The sequence below is a fragment of the Lactuca serriola genome, chromosome 8, assembly GCF_051521515.1.
Source record: "Lactuca serriola cultivar US96UC23 chromosome 8, Lser_US96UC23_V15, whole genome shotgun sequence".
Lineage (NCBI taxonomy): Eukaryota > Viridiplantae > Streptophyta > Magnoliopsida > Asterales > Asteraceae > Lactuca > Lactuca serriola.
In genome coordinates this window covers 6327179-6354160 of record NC_136415.1, presented here as the reverse complement: position 1 = coordinate 6354160, position 26982 = coordinate 6327179, and the positions used below count along the sequence as shown (strand labels likewise).

The 26982-nt window shown below is 38.7% G+C and overlaps 1 non-coding gene across 1 annotated transcript; it reads right to left on the bottom strand.

The window, feature by feature from the left end:
* Positions 1–2071: 2071 nt before the first annotated feature.
* LOC145071698 (small nucleolar RNA R71) lies at positions 2072–2178 on the bottom strand. Its single transcript, XR_013690704.1, has one exon. It is a non-coding gene; the product is annotated as a small nucleolar RNA R71 (small nucleolar RNA).
* Positions 2179–26982: the final 24804 nt, after the last annotated feature.

The window sequence follows — 26982 nt, the reverse complement described above, 5'->3', positions numbered from 1 at the left end:
ACAATACGAGGAATGTGAGATGGACTCGATGAGTCGCCACCTGACTCGACGAGTCGATTCATATATATATAAAGATAACTCCACAAAACGATATGAAAAAATTCGGGGACGGTTCAGAAGAGTTTTGCTACGATTAAGAAGTCAGAAAAACCCTAGAAGACGAAGTCATAAGCTAGAATTCAATCCCGAAGGAGAATTGAGGCAAATTTCATCATCCCACTTAATCTTTTGTTTTGTCATTATGGTTAAACAATTAGAATCTGTTTGTTTGCTGTTATTTACTTCAATTATGAGCTAAAACCTTTAGACTTCTGTTTGGGGATACAAAATTGATAATATGGTTTGATTGATTGGTAGGATTAATTCTAAGTTGGTGAATTTTGTTATTTTAGCTTGCTAAAGAACCTTGTGTGTGAATAATAATTAATTTTCTGTTAATAGGGAGATAATTGATTAGCATGAACATCTACTGATTATTAACCTCATATGCTATGTGATCACTATTGTCATATGTCTAGGATTAATGAATATGAAACTAGAGTTAATAAGAAAATTGAGTAAATTCATGTGCAAGCTTGTGAGATGACCATCAAACAAGAAGTTAATTAAAAGAATAAATTAGTTAACTATTGCAAGTCTAACTTAACCCGAATAATTAATCTAGTAAATTTAATTAAATTAGACAACTGGCCACTGTTTAAGTTAGTTTATTTGCTAATGATTAGTGTAGTGAATGCGAATCTAATCACTTGAATCGGTAACTAACAAAAGAATTAATCCATTGCACCATTACCTTGAAAACAACCATAAGATTAGTTGAGTTGAACTAAACAGAAGTTCCTTCCCAATTATTGAATCTATTTAATTCTTTGTTTTCTTGTTTTTAAATTAGTAATAGTTAGCAAGTTTCTAGTCTTGTAAAACTAGAGAAAACTCATATTTATTAATTAATTTAGATAAAATTAGTTTTTAGTTTTAATTTGTCGTTCCCTGTGTTCGATACCCTACTTACTCAACTATATCACAATTGATAGGTTCACTGCCTTTTGTGTGTTATTTGATAATTAAAAGTAGGTTTAAAACTAAGTGAGTTTGCACACATCAAGTTTTTGGCGTTGTTGTCGGGGAACGGTTCTAAAATTAGCATTAAATTCTAGTTTAATCGATCCTTTGTGTGGGATTTATCTTGCACAAAGTTATTTAAAAAGTAATTCAGTAAGTAGAATTAGTTTCAATAAAATTCTGTTTTTAGAATAACTAGAATTTTTTTTTTTTGCCTTCAAATCGCCGAGTGCATTCGTGAAGACTCGGCGAGTACATCGCTGTTTCAGCTTTAATTTTTTTTATTTCGTTTTTGTTCCTTTTACGCGTTTTTTTTTGTTTTGTTTACAGTTGTTTCATGACCCGAGGATCTGATACACCTCTGGTCCCTCCTTTTGAAGACCCGGAATCCGCACTAAGAAGGAGCAAACGCAAAACTGTTGGAGAATCCACTTCTTCAAAGAACTCACCACTCAAAAACTTAAAGTCCATTTTCAGCAAGAAGAGGAGCAGCAAAACAGGAGCATCCAGTGCCTCGTTGACAATTGAAGACCCAATTCAAGAAGATATCGAGTACGAGACCGAGGAAGAAGAAGAACCCACATACGAGCACGACTCCGGATTGGAAGACGATTTAGCTATCACTATGGCTAATATCGATGAAGTCCCCATGGGGGAATGGAAGAAGAGGATGCGTGATGACACCGGGTCGGGACTTGTGCAGCCCGCAATTCCCGCGACTGCTACTTTTGAACTAAAAGGCCATATTCTCGCTCAACTCAAGGAGATTCCTTTTTACGGGAAGGATCACGAAGACGCCTACAAGCACTTGGACGAAGTGAATGATGTGGCTGACTACTTCAATGTACCGAATGTTCCACGCGAGACCCAGCTTCTTCGCATGCTTCCAGTCACGTTTAAAGGGGCTGCAAAAGATTAGCTATAGTCACTTCCTCCCGGATCGGTCACCACATGGGCCAAGATGAAAGTAGAATTCATAGACCATTTTTGCCTGCCCTCCAAAATAGCCAAGCTAAAGAAAGCCATTGCCAACTTCGAGCAACAACCCGGAGAATCTCTTTATGAAGCTTGGGAAAGGTACAAGAGCTTGCTTAGGAATTGCCCACACCATGACCTTAATAGCCAACAAGAGGTCTCCATTTTCTATGATGGAGTCAATGTCACTACAAGGCAATTGCTTGATTCCCAAGGCCCGCTCACGAAGAAGGCGCCCCCGGTAATTAAGGAGTTAATCGAAGAATTCTCTAAGCACTCTAGAGAATACCATAATCCAAGAAACGAAGTAAGTCGGGGAGTAGTGAACTCGGCAAATGATAGCATGGCGGCGGTGATAGCTAAGCTTGATAGTCTTGATAGAAGAATGACAAAAATGGATCAAACAATCCATGCTATTAGGGTGGGATGTGAAAATTGTAGAGGGCCCCATCCCACAAAGGATTGTGATTTGGATAAGAATGGAAATAAGAAAGCTCAAGTCTTCTATTCAAGTGGCGATCGATACGACGAAAATTGGCGAAAACCTAAGAAGGAATGGCTCCCATACGAAGAGTATAAGAGGGCTAAGGAGGAAAAATACAAGCAGAAGGAGAGGGGACTATATCAAAAGGAAGAACCGGTAGAAAAGAAAACCGATTTAGAAGAATTATTCACTAGATTCATAGCCGTATCCGAAAAGAGATACAGTGATCACGATGCTGCAATACACGAGACCAAAAATATGCTAAGGAATGAACATGCATCCATTCTCAACATTGAGAAACAGCTGGGACAGCTTGTGCATCAAGTGAATGATAGAAGACCGGGTCAACTTCCAAGTAACACCGAACCCAATCCAAGAAGGGAGAATGTTAGTGCAATAACCTCCAGCAAGGAAGAAATAGGCACAGATGCACTGAGAATCTCCAAGAGGAAGGCAGAAAAGGTAGAAAAAAGCGGCTCCAGCAAAACCCGATCCAACTCGCCGAGTCACTCCATTGGACTCGACGAGTCTATGCATAAATGACAAAACTGTCAGTCCTTTAAAGCCATATAATCCTCCTTTGCCATACCCAATCAAAGCCATGCCCGCGGAAAAAGTTGAAGCATATAGAACCTTCATGAAGCATGTTAAAGCCCTACAAGTTAATGTGCCATTTGTGGAAACGATGCTCCAGACACCCAAATACTTCAACTTGCTAAAAGGTCTTTTTGCTGCTAGGAAAGATTTGGCTGAAGTCGCGGAGATACTATTGAGTGAGCTACCCGAAAAGAAGGGCGATCCGGGGAATATTATAATTTCGTGCCAGTTTGGTAATGAAGTTGTCACCCAAGCATTGACCGACTCGGGTGCAAGCATCAATCTGATGCCTTTCTCTTTCTTTAAGAGGTTGAATTTACCGGAGCCAAGACCGGTAAATATGAAGATCCATTTGGCAGACAAGACAATAATTCATCCACAAGGCGTTTGTAAGGATCTCCTTATTAAAGTCGACAAGTTTATATTTCCGGTAGACTTCGTGGTTGTTGATATGGAAGAAGACCCCGAAATTCCAATTATTTTGGGGAGGTCATTTTTAAACACCGCTTGTGCTTTAATTGATGTATGTGAGTCTACATTAACGTTGAGGGTGGGTGACGAGTCCGTAATATTTAAAGTTATACCAGAAGCCAAGCAAGAAGAGGAAAGAAAAGAAAATATCTCATTTATCCATTTGGATGATGAGATATTACAAAAAGAACTTGCACTTTTGCAAAAAGAAGATCCAAGCAAGTTTCTGCTACATTCTGGAGAGGATGGAGATGTTAACAAGGACTTGGAGGAGTTAGAAAAGCTACTGGAAGGAGCCGACTTAGAAAACACCCAAGAAATGATGGAATATGATCAGACTCGCCGAGTCACTTTACTAGACTCGACGAGTCCAGTCGAATTTAATAACGACTTGGACGATTTAGATCTGCTTGTTGCTAGTTCTCTGCATATTCTGGATTTGGATATTTTTCATGATTCTTTAGAAGAACAAATAGCAGGAGGAGAAATGGAAACGGAAGTTCAACACGCCGATGTAGCATGTCTTGATGCAATCCCGCTTAAAGATGGGGTGACCACAGAAAAAGAGGAGGAGGCAAAGGAAAGGAGGGTGGAAGCTGATCAACCATTCATTACCAAACCTAGAGCACAAACTTTCACAAAATACGAAGTAATTAAGTTTAAAGAAAAGGAGGTGCAAGAGAAGGTGAAAAAGAATGGGGTGAAGAAGAAGAAGAGAAAAAGGGAAGCCCAAGCAGCTGAGGATGATGTTGTGAAAAAGAAGAGAGATGAATTAAAAAGGGCTTATAAAAAGAAGAGTCACGCTTACAAGACAAAGTACAAACCACAAAAGATTAGGCGTGCATTCCCGATACTGGAAGATGACAAAACGTAGATGGGAAGGAGTCCAGCTAATGACTCCTTAAAAAGAAGCGCTTGGCGGGAGGCAACCCGTTGTTTAGAGTTTGCTTTCTTTTATTTTAGTTTTGTTTGATTTTTTTTCCGAATCATCGAACATGTCTGCTTGAGAGTGTGCATGGACTAAGTGTGGGGTAAAATGAATTTTCTTTTCTAAATACATGACAAAATTTTATAAATTTTGAATTGTTTGCAAGAGACTCGCCGAGTCTGACCATGACTCGACGAGTCCATATAGATTTCAAAAAAAAAATGGCATCGCGACCAGACTCGCCGAGTCTGACCCTGACTCGACGAGTTGGTATTATTCACAGAAAAAAATAATAATAAGAATTACTTTTACAACTGGTAACTAGGGTTTTAACCCTAAAAGAATCAGTTTTTTTTAAAACCCACTCGCCGTGCCTCTCTCTCAATTCTCTCTCAAGCATTCATCTTCCTCTTCATTGTTATTCAAATTTTTCAAGTTCCATCGCAAAAGGTAACTAATTTCTTCCTCTTTTCTGTTAAAAGCATGATTCTAAGATTATCTATGATGGAAATTGCATAGAAAAACCCGATTTTGAAAAATAGTAAATTTCTAGGGTTTCGATTTTTCATGAATTATGATGTTTTGCATGCTTATTCTTGCCTAATACCTTTTAAACATGTGCCAAGACAAAACTCTTGAAGTGATTTTGAGATTTCATGGTCCAATTTAGACCGACCCGTTGACTGAATCGAGCAGTTCTTGCGACTCGCCGAGTCGTCCATGGACTCGACGAGTCGTGTTGGGGAACACGTGCATGACTTCTTTTAATTATAATCTATGTTTCTGGGTTTTGTATCTTTGTTTTGCAGAAATAATGTTCAACAGGGGGCAAAGTTCTAGTGGACACCAAGGGGACTTTCCTTGGTTGAATTTCCCACAAATCGAGTCCGCTTCAACGATGCGGAAGTGGAAGAAGAAGTTGGCCGACATAAGGAAAAAAGAAATTTAAGTGCCCAATAGGATAGATTGGGATTGGTTGTAAAGTGTATGCTATGAAGAGGAGTTAGCTCCTTATCTTTTAAAGGAGTTTACCCACGAAGGAGAAACGATGATTTGTGAGGGGTGGAGTCGGGTCTTTCGAATTCAAGAGCCGGTGTATTTGGAGCTATGCCTAGAGTTCTTCTCCACGGTATCTTTCACGGGGGGAGTTGATTGTTATCACCCAGCAAGTTTTAGTTTCTGCCTTGGGGGTGAATTTCATCAATGTTCTGTGCTCGACCTTGTCTGTCGATTGGGAATTTATGACCAGCCCTTGGTCTCAACAGCTATCTTTCGGGCCTTTTTGGAGCAATCCCACATGGTGTTTCCTGATGGAGTGACGAGCACGGGTTGGTGGAACACGATTGGCAACAAAGTTTATATTCCGAAATCGGCACAAGAGGGGAGCATTCGATCGCCTACACACCGCCTTATTCATCGTCTCATTTCATCCACTATTAACCAAAGGAAGGATGATGACAAGGTTTCCAACCTTGATGTCTTCTTCTTATGGAGCATTATCACACCCGACATTTTTTGCAATATTCCTTGGTGTTTGGCTTCATATCTATCGGAGGGTGCGGTCAAGGATCGCAAAACTTCTCGAATTAATGGTGGTATGTTTGTCACCCGGCTAGCCAACTCGTTTGGGTTGATGACCCGTGGTGCATGGAACTTTATGACGATGATTCCTTCACCTCCATTCAATCCAATTCTTTTCCGGTGGGCCAGGATTATTGAAGACTATGGTCGTGGTCATTATGTTATCCTGCATGATGATCCGGTAGTTGGTCCCGAAGCACCGGGAAGGAGGGTCCGATCGAGGAGGGAGCGGGATGTGGAGGAAGAGCCGCCGGTGATTCCGGTTGATAATGAAGAAGTACCAATGGATTGGTACAATGTGGAGATAAGGCGGTTACAAGATCAAATGGCGCGGGGCATCAATTTTAGCAATCAATCACATATCCGGCTTTTCGACCACTTCAACATTCCACATATCGATGGTGGTAACTTTCCGTATATTCCATCGTGGGAAGAGGTGATTAGTACAAGAAGGAGTGGTGCGGGAGGAAGTGGAGTAGCGCCGGATCATGACGATGAGGAGGATTAATTTCTTTGCGTTTTTATTTTTTCTGAATCATCCGCTCACTCTGCCCGTCCGTCTGTGGGTGGTATGCGGTACTGAAATGCAGCCTTGTACCCAACTCCTCGTGAAACTTTGATATGTGCATAATTAGTTCATATTAAGTATACATTTTTATTCATTTATTAGCTAAATTATTGCATTTTATGGACAAAAGGTACTTAAAAGTGTTTGAATTATGTTTTCAGTCCAAAAATGAAGCTCGGAAGCGGGAGAAACAGTTAGAAGTTCGAGAATGGAACAAAGAAGAAAAACATTGAAAAAAGCACCTACTCGGCGAGTAGGGTCGACTACTCGGCGAGTCCGATCGAAGAATCGAGAAGATAAAGACTCGGGATCCCAGAGAGTTATCACAATACGAGGAATGTGAGATGGACTCGATGAGTCGCCACCTGACTCGACGAGTCGATTCATATATATATAAAGATAACTCCACAAAACGATATGAAAAAATTCGGGGACGGTTCAGAAGAGTTTTGCTACGATTAAGAAGTCAGAAAAACCCTAGAAGACGAAGTCATAAGCTAGAATTCAATCCCGAAGGAGAATTGAGGCAAATTTCATCATCCCACTTAATCTTTTGTTTTGTCATTATGGTTAAACAATTAGAATCTGTTTGTTTGTTGCTATTTACTTCAATTATGAGCTAAAACCTTTAGACTTCTGTTTGGGGATACAAAATTGATAATATGGTTTGATTGATTGGTAGGATTAATTCTAAGTTGGTGAATTTTGTTATTTTAGCTTGCTAAAGAACCTTGTGTGTGAATAATAATTAATTTTCTGTTAATAGGGAGATAATTGATTAGCATGAACATCTATTGATTATTAACCTCATATGCTATGTGATCACTATTGTCATATGTCTAGGATTAATGAATATGAAACTAGAGTTAATAAGAAAATTGAGTAAATTCATGTGCAAGCTTGTGAGATGACCATCAAACAAGAAGTTAATTAAAAGAATAAATTAGTTAACTATTGCAAGTCTAACTTAACCCGAATAATTAATCTAGTAAATTTAATTAAATTAGACAACTGGCCACTGTTTAAGTTAGTTTATTTGCTAATGATTAGTGTAGTGAATGCAAATCTAATCACTTGAATCGGTAACTAACAAAAGAATTAATCCATTGCACCATTACCTTGAAAACAACCATAAGATCAGTTGAGTTGAACTAAACAGAAGTTCCTTCCCAATTATTGAATCTATTTAATTCTTTGTTTTCTTGTTTTTAAATTAGTAATAGTTAGCAAGTTTCTAGTCTTGTAAAACTAGAGAAAACCCCTATTTATTAATTAATTTAGATAAAATTAGTTTTTAGTTTTAATTTGCCGTTCCCTGTGTTCGATACCCTACTTACTCAACTATATCACAATTGATAGGTTCACTGCCTTTTGTGTGTTATTTGATAATTAAAAGTAGGTTTAAAACTAAGTGAGTTTGCACACATCAAACTTCTTCCAAAATCTGGAAGTAAATCGCACGTCTCGATCTGAAACAATCGACATCGGAACTCCATGTTGCGATACCACCTCCCTCACATATAACTCTGCCAACCTCTCAGCAGAAGATCTCTCACTGATACCAAGAAAATGAGCGCTCTTCATCAACCTGTCCACAATCACCCAAATTGCATCGACTCCTCTCGCAGTCCTTGGCAATTTAGTGATAAAATCCATGGTAATCTGTTCCCACTTCCACTCAGGAATCTCCAGTGGCTGCAGCTTACCATGCAGACGCTGGTGCTCGGCCTTAACCTGGCGACAGGTTAGGCACCTCTTGACAAACCATGCAACATCCCTCTTCTTACAGGGCCACCAATACTCCCTCTTTAAGTCCAAATACATCTTAGTGGCCCCGGGATGGATCGAGAACTTCGATCGATGTGCCTCCTCCATCAAAATGGTACGCATCCCGCCTATAAATGGTACCCAAATCTGACCCTGAAATGTCATAAGTCCCCGACTATCGGTAACGAACTCCGACACCTGCCCAACAACCCGCACCCACTTTCGGTTCTCTGGTCTCGCAGCCTCAACCTGGGCCCCTCGGATGGTGTCCAATACCGGAGTCATCACCATCAACCTCATACAAATGTCTCAGATTGGGGCGCTCTCCGACCTACGGCTCAAAGCATCGGCTACAACATTAGCCTTGCCCGGGTGGTACAGGATCTCGCAATCATAGTCCTTCACCACATCCAACCATCTCCTCTGGCGCATATTCAGGTTTGGTTGATCCATCAAGTACTTCAGACTCTTGTAGTTCGTGTATATGGTACACCGAACCCCATATAGATAGTGCCGCCAGATCTTGAGGGCAAACACCACAGCCCCCAACTCCAGATCGTGGGTGGGATATCTCGACTCATGAGGCTTCAGCTGCCTCGATGCATACGCTATAACGTGCCCTCTGTGCATAAGCACTGCCCCTAACCCAGATGTAGATGCATCACAATATACCACAAAATCCTCCATCCCTTCCAGGAGTGCGAGCACCGGGGCCTCGCACAACTTCTGGCGTAGGGTCTCAAATGAGGACTGCTGCTCCGGACCCCAAGAAAATGCAACACCCTTCCGGGTCATCTTGGTAAGTGGCACGACGATCTTGGAGAAATCCCTAATAAACCTCCGATAATAGCCGGCCAATCCCAGAAAGCTCCTGATCTCAGTGGGTGATCTCGACACCTCCCATCTCATCACTGCCTCAATCTTGGCCGGATCGACCAATATCCCTTTCTGGTTAACAAGGTGTCCTAGGAACTGGACCTCTCTTAACCAGAACTCACACTTGGAGAATTTGGCATACAACCTCTCCGATCTCAGAACTCCAAGGATCTCCCTCAAATGCTCCTCATGCTGCTCTCTAGACCTCGAATATACCAAAATATCATCAATGAATACGATCATCGACCGATCCAGCATCGGCCTGCACACCCTCTTCATGAGATCCATGAACGCAGCTGGGGCATTGGTGAGCCCAAAAGGCATCACCACAAACTCGTAATGTCCATAACGAGTTCTGAATGCAGTCTTCTAGATATCTTCATCCCAAACCCTCATCTAATGATAACCCGACCTCAAGTCTATCTTGGAGAACCAAGATGCCCCCTGTAACTGATCGAACATATCATCGATCCTAGGTAACGGATACCGGTTCTTGACCGTCAACTTGTTCAACTCCCGGTAATCGATACACATCCGGTGTGAACCATCTTTCTTCTTGACAAAAAGGATCGGTGCTCCCCAAGGCGAACTACTCGGTCGAGTAAACTCCTTCCCCAACAGCTCCTGAAGTTGCGAGGATAACTCCTGCATCTCCGGCGGCGCGAGGCGATAAGGCGCCTTGGCGATAGGTGCTGCTCCCGGAATCAAGTCAATACGGAACTCCACTTGTCTTTCCGGAGGCACACCCGGCAGTTCCTCAGGAAAAATATCCGGGAATTACGCACTACCGGAACCTCATCAACTGAACTTGGCCTCCCAGTGGCCACTCGTGCGTCCATCACATAGGCTATGAATCCACTGCAGCCCTGCTGCAAACTCTGCCTCGCCCTGGCAGCCGAACAGAACGCTGACCCACACCGGGTCCCCTCGCCATACACAGTAAGCACTCCCCCACTAGGGTCTCGCATAGTCACCAGCTGTCTCTTGCAGTCAATGACCGCTCCAAACTTACTCAACCAGTCCATGCCCACGATGACACAGACATCTCCCATAGCGATAGGAACTAGGTCTATAGGAAAATCGACACCAAAAATCTCGAGCACACATCCTCGAATCACGTCGGTGGCATATACCGCCTTCTCATCCGCTATGGAAACCCTCAGAGGTCGACTCATCACCTCTTGCTCAATACCAAGGTGCTGACTAAAAGCCAGAGATACAAAAGACCGACTCGCACCCGAGTCAAATAATACCAAGGCAGGTACAGAATTCACAAGAAAAGTACCTACGCATATCATAAAATAAGCACAACATCTCAGCATAAAAATAAATACACGAAAGAATACATACCAGCCACGACATCTGGCACCGCACAGACCTCCTCCGCAGTCAACTGAAAAGCTCTCCCACGAGCCTTCGGAGCCTCGGCCTTCGCCGGTCGAGCCTCGGTAATCCTAGTAGCCGGCGCAGATCCCTGGTGTAGCTGAGGGCACTCGGCCTTCCAATGGCCAGTCTGGTTACAATGGAAGCAAACCATAAATCCCTTGGGGCAATCCCTGGCGATATGCCCCTCCTTGACACATTTGTAGCAAGCACCCGATCGACAGGTCCCCTCATGACCCTTGCCGCACTTCTCGCAGGTGCGGCCCTTCTGGCCTCCAGTCCTCAAATCAGTGGACTTGGTCCGCTTGGCTGCCGGATGAGACTGATCCGGCTGCCGATCCACCCTCTGAGACTTGGCCTCCTCCCTGGCCTGAGTCTCCAAATCAATCTCCCTTTTCCTGGCATTTGCCTGGAGCTCAACAAATGTCTGGTACGTCGAGTTCGAAACGAACTCCCGGATGTCCCTCCTCAGAATACCTAGATACCGGCTCATCCGAGCCTGCTCAGTAGACACTTGCTCAGGGCAGAACATCGCCCTCTCATGAAACTTCCAGGTGACCACAGTAACCGAATCATTACCCTGCTTGAGGGTCAAGAACTCCTGAACCAACCGTTCCCTCTCCACCGGGGGAACATACTCGTCTCTGAACATGGTGGTGAACCTCTCCCAGGTCACCGCTGAAATCTCTACAAGAGTGAAGTTCGCCGTCACGAACTTCTACCAATCCTTCGCTCCTAAGCGGAGCTGGTTCAAAGCGAACCGTACCCTCAGATGCTCCGGACATGAACAAGTATAGAAGCATCCCTCAATTTCAGCAATCCATCTCATCGTAGCGATCGGATTCTGCGTCCCATCAAACTCGGGTGGCTTCGTGTTGCTGAACTCTCGGAATAGCAACGAGTTACCTCCCTGAGGCCTGGTAGCAGCCACAGCTTCCGTAGCTGCAGCGGCTGCGACCTCAGTCACCGCGGCGTACCGCTCATCTCTGGAATCTCGGCCCGGATTGCCGCAGCCACCTCATCGTGGATCATCTGAGGAATCTCCTCGTCACTCACACCGCTCGTCTCAGGTATGTGGCGTGTCCTAACCATGATGCCTCTGAAATACAACATAAAGATATCAGAGACCCAATCGAGCATACTCGCACTCGATAACGCAACCATACACGACCTCCGATACCCAAAGGATTCTTACTTGGACTGCCCACTAATCCGGTGTCTTCAGTAGTACGGGCCCTATACTACTGACTACACCGCATCAGCGTTCACCCCAAGTCCTCCTCCTTGGACCCCGGATCACGAGTACTCTATTCTTGCTATGCACTGATTACCTACTCGCTCTCAAAGCATCTCATAGCATCAGATTTCCCCTAGACTAAGGCATCACAAATCAGGCCACGCTAGTCCTAATATGAATACCTAGTCTACTCTAGCATGCATAACATATCGCAACATATCTTATAACACATATTGTAAGGGTATTTTGGGGATTTTACCGTTCGCGCACTGGCTGACCGTACACACTGCTTCTCCTTTGGTTATTACAAAATCTCTTATAAAATCTTTATGCCTTTATTAATTGAAAAATTCCTCAAATCCTCGGTTTGAGTTCAGTTATGCCCGAAGGTGCATCCGAATCCCTCAAACCAAGGCTCTGATACCAACTTGTAACGACGTAAATTTTCAAAACAAATTTTTGATTTTTTGAAAACATGTTTTCATCCAAAACAAGTCATAAAGATCCAATGTATCATATCATAATACAAATCATATAAATCCCAAGATCATAAATCCCCCATCAGTGTGTACAGATCACGCCGACGCCTTCCCACGGTCCTCGCTAGTACCTGAAACACACCACACAACAACTGTAAGCATAAATGCTTAGTGAGTTCCCCAAAATACTACTTACACACATACGCCTTTCTAGGTCATGACCTTCCGGTCCATGTGTCTCAGGGGACTTCCGTCCCAACCCGGTAAACCTTCCGGTCTTACCCGCGTCGACCTTCCGGTCCACATCACAATGCCTTCCGGCCCATAACATAAATGCCTTCCGGCCCATAACGTAATGCCTTCCGGACCATAACATAATGCCTTCCGGCCCACATCAAGCATAGCATACATAACACATATAAACGGCTAACTTAATCACATACAATACATACAACTCATAACATATCCGACCTTCCAGTCACACATAGGTACCTTCCCAGGTACAGTATAGTGAGAAGACTCACCTCATAGGAAGTCTAGAATCTCGCGTGCTCGATATCTCCAAATCTCGAAACGACGACCCAACCCCGCCTAATCACAACGAAATATCATTCTAATTAATATAGGCTTCCAAGACTAGGCTACACCCTTTTCATTATCCCACAGAGGGTAAAAGACCATTTCACCCCTCCTTGGCTCAAAGTCCACATATTGACCAAAACCCTAAAAGTGAGCAAAAGTCAACATCTACAGTACGCGGGGCGTACAGACAAATGTACGCGGGGTGTACATTGACAACTCAATAGTCGGGGTCTCCACCCAGTACGTTGCGCGTACTGGGAGTTACGCCCAGCGTAATAGTCAAATCTATACACACTTCAGTTCTGGTCTTAATCGGTTAAGCCACTACTTCAATTTCTAGATCCGGCCTTATTTAAGCATCCTTACTCATAAAATCGGAACCTTTAAGCCTTGGCACGGCTGTAAAGGCTCTTACACTCCTTAACACCTTTCCATTTCAACTCAAGGATCTAGATCTCATGCATGGATAATCATTCACGTCCAAGATTACATTTTTATGGATCTACAACTCAAATGGACCAGAAATATGATGGATCTAAGCTAATGGAGACCACTTGCTCATAAAGTCTCCACCTTTGGGACCAAAACCCTAGAAAATGGTCCATAAAGCATAACACAAGATCTACAAGCCAAGATCCGAACTTTTTACCTTAGAAACAAGCTCCAACCTTTGCTAAGCCCGGATCTACACTTGAACACCAGCTTCTAGCCTTCACAATGGACTCCTCTTCTCCTTTGCTACCTTGAAATGACACCACCAAGCTTAGAACACTCACAAAAGGGCTAGGAACGAAGGGACACTCTCTTAGGGTTTCTTTCTGAAGGATGGTGGCTGAGGAACCAAGCCATCTCATTCCTTTTATAGCCAACAACTCAAATTAGGGTTTTGGGTCTGGATCGGTTACGCCCAGCGCAGCCTTAGGTACGCCCAACGTACCCGAGGGGGAATGCGTATAAATGAAGAGCGCGAGTACGCGCAGCTTACTCCTCGTACGCCCAGCGTACTCGCACAACATAAAAACCCTAAAATGACAACAATTAAAGATGAAGGGCTAAATAAAAGGGTACCTGGATTTCGGGCTGTTACACAAATACTATGATTTTTCTAAGTTTATTGCTATAAAGTTTATCGTCGTTTTAAAAAAACTTCAGTTTATATAATTAATTCATTACATGTTAGGGGATAATGGCATTTTTTCCGGCTCATCCTGGATATTTGAATCCTCAGGACCGACCCTGGGTGTAAACGTCAAGATTCAAACTTGGAGTCCAAAACTTGCACCAAAATCTAGATCCAAGGGTTCTAATACAACAAATGACTCAATGGTCCATAAAGTTGCCAACTTAATGGACTTCATGCATGGTAACCCAAGATCCCATGCAAAGAAGGTAACCATAACCTAGATCTAGCAAGCTTAACTTAAAAAGATAAGATCTTTATGACTTATAGAAGCTCACAAGCTCAGAAAATCCACAAGGAGGGGTTTATCTCGCCAAAAGGAACCACCACAAGAGCTTTTTCTTCTTCTTCTTCTTCAAGGAAATCAAAACACCATTAACACATCAATATCACCAACAATGGTTCAAGGGCTCAAAAGGGACGAATCTAGGATTTTTCAGTGACTTGGGAGTGAAAGAGGCTGAGGATGGACAACCTTAGTCTCCTCCTCTGTTTTATACTTGATTTTTAGGGTTTAGAACCATCAGGACTGACTCACGTCGTGATCTTATGCCTCATGTCGTGAGGTTTGAAAACATGAGTCAAACGATCAATAGTCATTCTCACGACGTGAATATGGCTTACGTCGTGAGCCTCTTCTAAATGAAAAAAAAAATAGTTTTAATACCTCAGAGTCCGGATGCTACATAAGTTATGTCAAACATTATTGAACTACGAAAATATGATTATGCACATACCATTGCTGTCAGGATCATACCATGGTATGGACCCTTCATGAATGCACCATCAAAAATGAAATTTAATGAGATTGTAATAGATGCAAAAATATCTCTTTTATTTTACAAAAAGGTTCGCCTCCAAAGTGCAGGGATCCGAGGATTTTCTCAGTTCCTTGTAAATTGGGGAACCTTAGTTTTCCAAAATCCGTGCTTCATCTAGGAGCTTCAGTTAATGTCCTTCCCTATTCTGTTTTTGAAAAATTAAAAATGGGAAATTTACAAAAGATCGGGACAATTATCCAATTGCCTGACCACTCAACAGTACACCCAAAAGGTGTACTATAGGATGTTCTTGTCCAAGTGGATAATTTGATTTCTCCTGGTGATTTTTACATTTTGTACATGGGAAACTTGGACAGTTCAGATGCAAACTCAATTATTTTGGGAAGACCTTTTTTGAAAACTACTAAAACCAAGATTGATGTTTTTGTTGGTACTCTTTCTATGGAGTTTGATGGTGATATTGTGCACTTTAAAATAAATGATGCTAAAACTCCAATTGATAAATTTTCTATTAATTATCTGGGTATCACCAGTCCTTTGTCTGAGGACTGTTGTGATATTTCTAATGGTTTTATGTAAGATTTATTTTAGACAGGAAACCAAATAATTATACATTAAAGGAGCTGGCAGAAGATAAGCTTGAGGAGGTGGAAGAGGTTGAGCTGGAATATGCTAAGAAAAAATCAAAGACAAATTTGAACAGAAACAAACTTTTGGAAGAAAAAGAGGGAAAGGTGATTTTTGGTAAGAATCTGAAACGAAAAGAATCTGAAGGGAAGATTTCTGGGAAGAGAAAGAAGACCAGAAAGAGAAAGAAGTCTAGTAATTTGAAAGATATATCTAAAGACAATCTGGAGTTTTTCCCGGTAGTTGAACAAGTCCCAGATCCACACATCTTTCCATATTTGAAGGAATCTGAAGTCACAAGGAAAAGAGTTGAGCTTCAGAGAAGTCTCAACCACACCATTTAATAATCTGGTTGGGTAAAGTCGAGCCAATGACCTTAAAAAATGACGACTTTCTGGGAGGCAACCCAATGAGTAGTTTCTAGTTTTATGCTTTCAATAAATAGATGGTCGTAGTTCCAAGCAAGCTTGGGGAAATCAGAGGATCTTCAAAGTCGCTGAAATTCAGATTTTTCGCCACATTATCGTCAAAATCAGATTTCTACAACCTTATCAGGTACATTCATTCCCAGCTGCACCTTTTTGCCCTTATATTCTTTATCGAGTTGTTCATTCCTCTCTAAGCATTGAAGACAATGCATCATTTTAAGCTTGGGGAGAGGGTTAGTGTAACATTTTGCATTTTTGTTAAAATTTTTAATTTTTCAGTTTTTTAGTTAATTTTTTCAAAATTTTCTTTTTGCATTTGCATACTAAAAAATTCGAAAATCCAAAAAAAATATTTTATTTTATATTTTTATTTTTCTTGCATTCATAATAAAAAAAACTCAAAAAGATTTTATTTCTAGTTATTTTTATTTTTATTTTCTGCATTCCAAAAAAAATCTTTAAAATCTTCAAAAATATTTTACATGAGATGAGGATATTTTTTACATTCGATAACTTTGTTAAGATGAAGTGTGATAGTTACCGAAATTAACAGTCTCATTACAATCAATTTTAAGAATTATCTTTTCAAGTGCTTTAAATGTTTTCAATATGAACCAACATAAGAGTCGGATAATTTTTACAATGGAGGTGTGGGATGGAAAAATGAACAGTGTTTTGAAAATAATTTCCTTGAATACCTTAAAAAGAACCTAGATTGGATAACACTTATCATTCCTTGAAGTATTGAACCCTATAGTTTATGCACATTTTGAGGTTAGGAGGGAACTCTTGTTATACCCACACTTTATTATCATTTTTGAAGTATTGAAGATATGGTGGCCCTCAAAGTAAAATTCGTGCCTGGTCAATATATATGTTAGAAATGGTACATCAAACAACTTGAAGAAATCTGCAATTCAAAGTCAAATCCAAGTCAAGTTCAAGTCGAAATCAAGAAGCAAGCAGGTTAAATCTAAAGAGTTGATCAAGACAAAGAAGACGTGTGGTATAATGAGATTGATCCCTCGATAGTGGAATCATAGGGGTAAGCTTGGATTTTCTGTCCATAATGGAGCTTACCGCGTTTACTGGTCGAGTTCGGAAAAAAAAGGAGGGATTAGTCAAACTAAGTTTTTATAAACGAATTTTCATAAAATGATTTTTAAAAATACATTGTTTTAACAAATTTAATTCAACATAAAAATTATTTGCTCAAGCTTGGTTTAACTTATTAAATATAATTATGAATCGTTAATATAAAGTATTGAGACTGTTATCTAGGTAGTGATTTCATCGGAACTTCCTTGTTGTGAAATCTGTGACATCCCCAAAATCTCGGCCAGAAAAGACCGATTTTCATTTATGCTTTTAAATAATTTCAGAGTAAATCCTTTTGATTTGAAAGAGTTGCGGAATTTGTTCCCAAAAACAAAACATGATAAAACAATGTTTACCAAAGCATTTCATAAAAGAAATGTATTTTCATTATATAATCAAAACTCGGGTGTCATGTTCCGATACAGACCAATAAGCATAAACGATAACATTACAAGTCATTCAACAAATATATACATATACATACTTGTAAACAAAACAACTTCATGGTTCATCCATCTTATGCCCTCGCGCCACTTCCTGTAATACAAATAAAACTGAGTGGGTCAGGCTTGGGAGCCTGGTGAGCATATAGGGTTTTCAACCCACAATAATTAATTATATTTAATTTCCACCAACCAACAATAACCCAATTACCCATTCCCGTTATTCTCACTTTATGTCCCTAAAACAACTAACATAAGGGACCTAGTCTAAGAATATTTCATCGGGGCGACAACACATGCTTCGGGGGTTCCTCAGCAATATAAGTCAAATAAGGCAACCATGAGGGGGATGGAGTACAGCGAATGAACACCCAAGTTCATTAACACCTACAGGTGGCGAACTTGCTAATGTTCCACAAGACTGTCTAGAAAAGTCCGTGGTCGTCATCTAAACTCCGCTAGATGACTAAATCAAACAACAACGAGGCCTCTCATCTGTTTATTACACACCAACTATCTACCCATGTTCTACCCAACATATTAGTAGATAAAATATACATTTTTATACATAGTTTAAAAACCTGTATAACATGCTTTAATCAATACATATTCCACATAACAGATGAGGCACACACACACACATAACACGTATTTCATAGAGAAATAATCATATCTATAAGATAGAAGAAAGTGAATACACATTCACACATATAAACAACAAATTACTTAATACACTTAAACCATACTTGTATTATTATCGTGTTTGTGAAAGGTAGTATACACTCACTTGATCAGAAGATGATCGGACAGCACTACGACTTGCAGAATTAGTAATTCTCAGCAGATCTGGAAGATCTTCACAAAAATCGAACTTCTCTCGGGCAGAGCTTCGGCTCGGGAATCGCACTTCTCGGGATCTTCGGGATCTCGGGACTTGCTTCGGGGCTCGAGAATAATACCGGGGCTTCGGGGTATTTCTGGCACGCAAATCGATGCAAAATGGGAGATAGAAGAGAGAAAAATAGCAAATGAGTCGGCTGCCCTCGCATCCTATTTATAGGAGGCTGGAGCCTCGGAGTACGCGGGGTGTACTGCAGTACGCGGGGCGTACTGGTCCGAAATCGTCACTGCTTACGTATCCGAAGTGCTCGAGTGCGAGTGTCGACATTCCTCGGTGTACGCGGGGCGTACTTCGAATGAGTCCGATGACTCCTCTTCGGACAATGCCGGATTTTCCAATTAATTTTAAATACAAATTATTTAATAAACTTCGGAAATTCATATCTTCTTCATACGAACTCCGTTTTCGACGTTCTTTATATCCACGCGAAGGTGAGACTACGCTCTACAACTTTCGTTTAGACTCCGTCGGCTAATTTTATCTTTATTTTTATTATTTATTTTTAATAGGTCGGGACAGAAAAACTTCGTTATAAATTCATAACTTCTTCGTTTGACGTCCGTTCTCGCCTAACTTTTTATCGCTTCGATACCAACAACGAGATCTTCGATTCTCATTTAGATTGTTTCGGCTAAAAACCGCTTGATCTCAAATCGAGTATTCGGGCTGCATACTGCTAAGTCGAAACTTAGAAAAATCATAACTTCCTCATACGAAGTCAGATTTGAGCGTTCCTTTTATGCACGCTCTCGGTTTAACGAAATCTACGACTTTCGTTTAGATCGCTAAGGCTAAATATCGCTCTATCTTAAATTCATATTTTACGTCACTCGGCGTCGTGCCGATTCTGTCGCGAAACTTTGACAGGTCATAACTTCTTTGTTATAACTCGGATTTTGGCATTCCTTATATCTCCGGAATCCTTGTTTCGACCACTACAACTTTATGCAAAGATATCAGGCTTATCTCACACTTTAATTTTTACGCTTATTTTATTCTTAATTCATTAAATTATAAAAATCAAGAAAATAAACACATAAATCACATAATTCACAAATAATACATTTTTATTATTTCAAATTTAGTTACAAAGGTTAACCTAGACTATTACATTGTTAAAAATGGCAAGCCCAGAAACACAGACGTTACAAAATCTTATCATGTGACAAAAAAGAAAGTGACATACTTTAGTTTAAGTTTTCGTTTTATTATATTTTAAATTTTCATTAGGTCACATACATCTTTCCATTTGTTTATAATGTTTTATCTTTTTCTTACTTGAGGTCAAGTAAGGTTTAAGCTTGGGAGATTTGTTAGATGTCATTTTATGCATCTTATAAGGTAGTTTTTATTATCATTTTAGCATCATATTTTGTACATTTGCATGTCATTTATTTAAATAATGTTTAGCTCATGTCTTTCGTTAGAATTCCCGTACCGCTCATGTTTTTATGTCAATTTCAGATAGTTCGAGTGAAGCAGTGCTTTTGGAGCAGTTGGATGCACGTTTGGAGCTTAAAGTGGAGCTTGGGACTTATGGACTTTGTTGAGGAATGCTTGCAAGATGCTTTAGTCAAGAAAAATTCGATCGAATTGATCACACGAAGATAGAATCTACAATCTAAAGTTAAAGAATGCTGCTGGCATCTTTGACCCCCTGTCAGTATTTTGACCATATCTCGAGAACCGTAACTTCGATTGATGCGATTCAAAATGATCTAAAAAGTAGACGAATTTCGGACGACTTAGAAACAACATGCGATCACATGTTGTCTCTATGAAATCATATGGATCCTTTATGTGATCGCAGGTTAGGTCGCAACATGGATTCGAGGTTTTTTAGTGCCAAAAATTCATTCGGAAGTGAAAAATGAAAACCTGCGATTGCAGGTTGTGTACATGCGATCTCAGGGTGGCCAAAAAGCTCCAAAATAGCATCCTACTTCATTAAAAAGGCCTGAGACACGTTTTCTTCAAAACCTGCGATGGCATGCGCGTCATTTTTGCTGCTGAACGTAAAAATAGACCTTGATAGCCTTCCAGTAACCTAAGTTGGCAATTCCAGATGTACCAGACGATGAAAATACAATTTTGGAGGCGTTTCTTCTCCGATTTCAACGATTTCTGAAGATCTGAAGACTGTGGATCATCTCCTTCAAGTAGATTATTAAGATTAGTTGTTTGATATCTCTTTTCATTTGTTTTTATCAGATTTTAGCCATGTCTGGCTAAAATCCTAGTTTTCAGTTCTGCAAAGACAAGTACTTTTCATGTGATTGATCATTATATCTTTTTTTTCTATCTAGATTCTTCAGTTTTGTTCTTAATGAATGTTTGATTTTGATTCTTGTTAGTTTGATCACCTAGCTAGGGTTTTATCATTCTAGTTAATCAGTTATAGAATACGTAACTGTTCTTGTCAACCGGTAATAAGTAACAAGTAATAAATCGGTTTCGTGTTTGGGATTTGACTTTATTATAAACTATAAAAATCACATATTTACGCTTCCGAGCCTGTGAGAAGTATTGGATATTGCTGAGAATTTTACATAGAACTTAATGCAATTTTTCCAATCTTAATTAAGAGCTTGTTTGATTAGCCAGTAAAAAGTTAGGGTTAATTAAAGAGCTTGTTTTGATTAACTAGTTTAGGTAAAAGAGAAATTACTAGAGCTTGTTAGTTTTTCTCAGTACCTACTTAGATAGAATGCATCTCAAATAATAAGATATGGATTAGTTACATGATTAGGAAAGTCATAACAAAACTGAAAATTGTTTTTTATAGTGATTTTCGTTTAATTTTAATATCACTGCATTTTTAGTTTTTAGTTTATAATTAAAACCCCATTCTTAATAATTTATGTCTTGACTAGATTATGCCTGATGCAAAAAGGCATTGACCATTAGGCTGCACCCCTGAGGATTCGACCCTGCTTCCCTATGCTATATTTTTAGTGCAACCAACAGTGATAAATTTATTTGTTCAATACGTGTGTGACAGCGTGTTAACACTTACTCTTAAACAACACAAACATCAAAACTTCTCGACTCGAATAGTTTATTCACTATAAACCAGTTCGATTATACATCAACTTACATCAGAACCCTTACTACAATAACACTCTCTCTCAAATGAAAACAAGAACAAGATCATACTTATTACAGAATAAATTATATAACCCTAATCTGAGAAACCCTAATACAAAAACGAGAGAATAATGAGAGAAAATATCTTTGATCTTAATGAAGTTATCTTACAAATGACACCGGCCGGCTTCAACTTTAAATACTTCGGATATGAAGCAACCCATGAACCATAAATGACCGGCGTATAAACCCGAATTAGCCTTCCCTGTATAAAGATTTACACAATCTACCCACGAATAATAAAAATCACACAATTTACCCTTTAACAAATTATTGTTAAGATTTGATTATAGAAAATATATTTTAACAAAACATAACTTTGAAAATAAACCTTAACTGAATTAATTTCAGTTTGTCAATTATCAAGAGTATTTTCAACACCCCCCACAAACTGAACATTAATTCAATTTTATGATTTGTCATTTTTAAAAACATTTATTAAACCAAGTTTGTTAGAAATATATTCATGTTGAGAAGATCCAAGGGCTTTAGTTAAAACATCAGCATTTTGGTTTAAAGACTCAATCTTATTAACCTTTATAACACCATTTTCAACCTTTTCTCTAACAAAATGAAGATCAACTTCAAAATGTTTAGACCTTTCATGAAAAACTGGATTTAATACAAGTTTAATTGCTGATTCATTATCACAAAAAATATTAACAGGATTTAAACCAGTTATTCCTAAATCACAAAGTAATTTTAAAATCCAAATAATTTCACAAGTTACAGATCCTAAGGCTCTGTATTCAGATTCAATGGAAGAACGAGAAACAATACTTTGTTTCTTGCTTTTCCAGGATATAAGAGAACCATCAAAATAAACAAGATATCCAGTAACAGACCTTCTACTAAAAAGACACTTAACCCAACCAACATCAACAAATCCAATAAGACTAAGAGAATCATTTTTTTGCTATATGAATTCCTTTCCCTGGACAATCTTTCAAATATCTTAACAATTTGAATGCAATATTTACATGTGACTTATAAGGCTTGTGCATGTATTGACTTAAAATTTGGACTGCATATGAAATATCAGGTCGAGTCATAGTTAAATAAATCAATTTACCAATTAATTTTTGAAACTCTGTAATATTTACCACATAATCTGAGGGATCAAGATCACATTCTCTCTTAATAACAAGATTAGGTTCCAAAGGAGTTTTAACAGGTTTGCAAGCTAGCATGCCAAATTCATGTAATAATTCCAAACAATATTTTCTTTGATTTAGACAAATACCTTGATCAGTTTTAATCACTTCAATTCCAAGAAAATATTTCAGTTCTCCTAAATCTTTTATCAAAAATTGAGATTTTAATTTTTTTTTAACATTATCCAATTCAACTTTACAATTTCCAGTGATAATAATATCATCCACATAAACCAAAAGAATAACTATAACATGCTTAACTTCTTTAACAAACAAAGAGTAATCATTTGTACTTTGCTTAAAACCAAAAGAAGAAAGGGAAGAACTCAACTTCTCATTCCATTTCCTAGGAGCTTGTTTAATCCCATAAAGAGATTTAATCAATCTACAAACTCTATTATCCTTTTTAGAATAATATCCTCCAGGAAGTTGCATATAAACACTTTCAGAAAGATCACCATACAAGAAAGCATTGTTTATATCAAGTTGGTATAAAGGCCATGCATAATGAACAACTAAAGTTAAACACACCCTAACAGTAACAATTTTAGCAACAGGTGAGAATGTTTCTTCATAATCTATACCTTCTCTTTGACTATACCCTTTAGCAACTAACCTTGCTTTATACCTTTCAATTTCTCCATTTGATTTATATTTAATTTTATAAATCCAACAACAACCAATAACTTTTCTACCCTTGGGAAGATTTACAATTTCCCAAGTATTATTCCTATATAAAGCTTCCATTTCATCATTCATTGCTTTTATCCATTTAGGATCTAAAGCAGCTTCACTATAAGTTTTAGGTTCAATTTTTTTATTAAGACCAGAAACAAAACAAAGATTTTAAGAATTTAAAGATGAGTAATTAACAGATCTCTCTATACCATATTTATGTTTCCCTTCCACAACGTAATCACTAAATCTAGAAGGCATATGAATTGTACGTCCTGACCTAACTGTTTTGATTTTAACCCCAAATTGATTAAACAAAATATTAAAGTAAACAAGAACACAACCATAAACTTCATCTTTTGATTTTAACAGATAAACCCATGTAGCTCTAGAAAAATCATCAACTATTGTCAAAAAATACCTAAATCCTTCTGAGGTTGCCACTCTATAGGGCCCCCAAACATCCAAATGAATTAAACTCACCAAGTTTAGTAGTAACATGCTGACTAACAGGAAAAGACTCTCTAGTTTGCTTAGCTTTATGACATACATCACAAGGTGGAAGAACTTCATTACCAAAATTTAATCTAGTTCTTAGAGAACTTAAGGCTTGATCAGAAGGATGACCAAGTCTATTATGCCAAGTTAATTTGGGCACACAACACATAGAAACGGAATGATTAACACTACATGAATTACCTGAAGGTACACTATTGATGTAATAGAGACCCCCTGATTCTCTACCATTCCCCACCATCTCCTTTGATTGTAAACCTTGAATTTTATAATTATGTTCATTAAAAACAACCTCACAATTACTATCTTTACAAACCTTATGAACAGATAACAAGTTAACATTGAAATCAGGAACAACAAAAACATCAAAAAGAGTCAAAGAATCAGATACATTCACATTGCCAATTTTTTCAATTTTAGCCGAGGTTCCATTAGGATGACTAACAAGTATATCTAGTTTAGACACATCCACAATGTCATGAAGAGAAGACTCAGAAGCTATCATATGTTGATTTGCTCCAGAGTCAACAATCCATTTATGAGAACTATCAAATGAATTAAAAGCTTGAAACAAACATGCACCTGCCATATTAGCACTGGCAGATGCTTCCTCATTAAGTTGTCTGTCACCAAGAAGTTGTAAGAATTTGAAATATTGTTCCTTAGTGAGCTGATGAAATTCTGATTCCCTACTAGAACCAGAAGCACTAGAAGGAATAACACTCCCTGAGGTAGTAGTAGAGGAATTGGCAGAAATTTTTTTTATTGAAACCATTCTGATTATTAGAGTGATTATTAGCCTTATTCCTTGATTTAAAATCCTTAGGATACCCAGTAAGCTTATAACATTTGTCTATAGAGTGACCCTTAATTTCACAATTTTTACACTGAACATGTTGTGTTTTATTTTTATTAGAGTTATTGAAACCAGATCTATTATTAAACCTGCTATTAAAAGCAGTAGACTGAGACTTAGACAAAGACTGTGAAGACTGAAGAGAAGATAAGGATCCATTTCTTTGAATAGATTCTTCTCTTGAGAGAATAGAAAATGCAGTTTTAACATTAGGCAAAGGTTCCATTAGTAAAATATGACTCTTTACATGACTATAAGATTCATCAAGTCCAGATAAAAACTACATAAGTTTCATGAGATTAGAATGATCCTTTAATTTGACAGAAGCCTCACAAGTGCACTCAGTCAAGCTGGTAAGACCATCAAATTCCTTCCATAAGGAATCAAGTTTATAAAAATAGTCAGATAAAGAAATTCCATTTTGTTTAAGAGTATTAATCTGTTGATGTATATTAAACACAACTGAACCATCTGACTTATTATATGTTTCAAAAAGATTATTCTAAATATCCTCAACTACCTCAGAGTAAGCTTGACTTTGGTATATAGAATCAGAAATAAAAGATAAAAGCCAGGAACAAACAACAACATTAGCCCTATCCCACTTGGATTGTTTTGACTCATCAACACTAGTTTTCTTAAGAGAACCATCAATAAAACCTAGTTTATTCCTAGCTTTGAGAGCTCTAGAAATAGAACTCTTCCATAACATAAAATTTTCATTATCGGTTAACTTCGTAGTAACTATAGATGTAATAGCATTATCAGATGGGTGAATGTAGAGAGGATCATCAAAGTTAATTGACTCATCCTTTCCACTTCCACTTGGCGTAAAACCAGGATCACCAGCCGAAGCAGGATCACCATCCATTTAGACAACAAGAAAGAAACAACAAAAAACACTACGACAAAAACGACAACAGTACTGATCTAACGTCCAGATGGTCACCAAGTATGTTAGGGCCCAAGACAATCAATACAGTGTCAAAAACACGCAAGAAGCTAACACTAAACTGGTGTAAACACCACAATCAGGATCTATTAATCAGAACAATATTAAGACAGAAAAAGAAAAAAAGAAGGGAACAAGAAAGTCCTCACAACAGTTGGAAGAGACTACGAAGAATCGACTTTCTATGTCCGTTCTCTACTAGGGTTTATCGGTGATCAAACCCGTCCCTTAGAAAGTTATTTCAGACTAGAGATTGATCGATTATGAGAGAAGTTTGAAGATGGACAGAAGCGATGTCCTAACAGCCCAGGTGTTCGTTTCTCCTTAACTTGTTCCTACAAGAATCCAAACCAACTCGCAGTACCAGGAATCTTAAACAACAAAAAAAGAAACAGGAAAGATCTACACAAGAACAGAACCCTAGATCAAACAACAACAGAAATGATCTAAAAAAAATCAGAAAATACCTTTCTGAAAACGATGATCTGATGACGGAAACCACATTCGAGCGTCTAGATCAAAAAATCGAAGCCTAAAAGCTCGGATACCATCTTAAAAAACACAAACACCAAAACTTCCCAACTTGAACAGTTTATTCACTATAAACCAGTTCGATTATACATCAACTTACATCAGAAACCTTACTACAATAACACTCTCTCTCAAATGAAAACAAGAACAAGATCATACTTATTACAAAAGAAATTATATAACCCTAATATGAGAAACCCTAATACAAAAACGAGAGAATAATGAGAGAAAATATCTTTGATCTTAATGAAGATATCTTACAAATGACACCGACTTCAACTTTAAATACTTCGGATATGAAGCAACCCATGAACCATAAATGACCCACGCATAAACCCGAATTAGCCTTCCCTGTATAAAGATTTACACAATCTACCCACAATTAATAAAAATCACACAATTTACCCTTTAACAAATTATTGTTAAGATTTGATTATAGAAAATATATTTTAACAAAACATAACTTTGAAAATAAACCTTAACTGAATTAATTTCCGTTTGTCAATTATCAAGAGTATTTTCAACACTTACATATGCCCTTGTTGTAATGAACTTTAGATGTTAGCTCACACTCGACTTCTCTCTGAACACCAACATTGACTTTGATGACATAATCTAAAATAGAGAAAAACATGAGATGACAGTGGCATTTCAAATAAAACCAAAGGTCATCGATAATCTCTTTTTGTACATCCAATCTAT